The following is a 1,227-nucleotide window of genomic DNA, read 5'->3' on the forward strand; positions in this document are numbered from 1 at the left end:
GGTGCTGTTTGCCGTGAGGTATGCTTGTGCTGCTGCCTGTATGATACAGCAACAACTGAGTCTGCATTCCTTATATGCTTTTGGTAAGCAATAATTATTTTATTTGATTAAAAATCACCTTTGAGCACACTGCCCAGTCAAATCCTCCTTTTTTGTTCTTTTTTAGTTTTTTTTTTTTTTTTTTTCCATACATCTGAATATTACTTTTCAGTTTTTGTGCTTTTTTTATTACCCCATTACAACTCTGATCACCTTACGGGCTTCAAAAACAATTCTAAGGACTTCCCTCTGTGCAATCTCCAGTTTTCTATCTGAGACATATCTCACACTTAACTAGCACAGGTATGACTTGAATTTATTGAAATGGACTCCTTAACTCTTTAATTAACTAATTATCCCTATGGAAGCTTCTTTAAGCTCCTTGTGAACCTTGTATGATATTAGATTTGTCTGTCCGCTTAATTTGTCTCCTGCAGTCACCTCTCTGGCGGTTTTTGTGATTGGCTCGCTCTCTAATTCTGAGTGGGGTCTTCTCCTTAGGGACTAGACGTACTTGTTCTAGATTGGTAGGTATTATTTTGCATATATTTTTTAATGAGATACACACATTACCTGTTTCGCTTTGTATTGATCAATTTTTTGAGACGGCTGGGCCATGTTGGGGATTTAGGCTGTGCTTTTCTTTATATGACCGGCTCCATTAATTTTGTTCTTTCTCCATTCACAGTGAACCTTCTTATTTGTATTTTAAACAAAATAATTTCTCTTCCACCAATTATTGGCTCCCCTGAAGAAGCCTAATAATAGGCGAAACATGTCGGGAATTTTCCATCTGAACTGCCAAGAACATGGTTATTTGAATTAATTGATGGATTATGTACATTGTTCTGTATGAAAATCAATATTTGTAGTTTTGTGAATTTTGATCTTATTGTACCCCCTTGATCGCTTTTACTACATTTAATAAAATAATCTTTTTTAACTTAACATTTATATATATCTTTCTCACTAATATCAGCACCGTAACAGTCCCACCTCCCTTTTTCCGCCCTTCTATATCTGTTATAATTGGGATGAGGTGCGCTGATAACTCCTTGCCTAACTTAGCTTTTTCCATTCCCCTATACAAACTTTTGGTGTCTAAAACACACCTTTCTAATAGGCAAGGCTTTTGATGTTTCTTCTCTATAAAAACTGCTTGATCCTTATCAGTGATTCCCTTGTTTT

General features: G+C 35.6%; 1 long non-coding RNA gene across 1 annotated transcript; it reads left to right on the top strand.

Annotated features, from left to right (window-relative positions):
* The first annotated feature begins 515 nt into the window (after window positions 1-515).
* LOC143997944 (uncharacterized) lies at window positions 516-987 on the top strand. Its single transcript, XR_013277761.1, has 2 exons — window positions 516-566; window positions 728-987. It is a non-coding gene; the product is annotated as an uncharacterized LOC143997944 (long non-coding RNA).
* Window positions 988-1,227: the final 240 nt, after the last annotated feature.

This window comes from Lithobates pipiens, unplaced genomic scaffold (assembly GCF_037356315.1).
Source record: "Lithobates pipiens isolate NorthernLeopardFrog02 unplaced genomic scaffold, aLitPip1_a1.2 Scaffold_19, whole genome shotgun sequence".
In the NCBI taxonomy this organism is placed as follows: domain Eukaryota; kingdom Metazoa; phylum Chordata; class Amphibia; order Anura; family Ranidae; genus Lithobates; species Lithobates pipiens.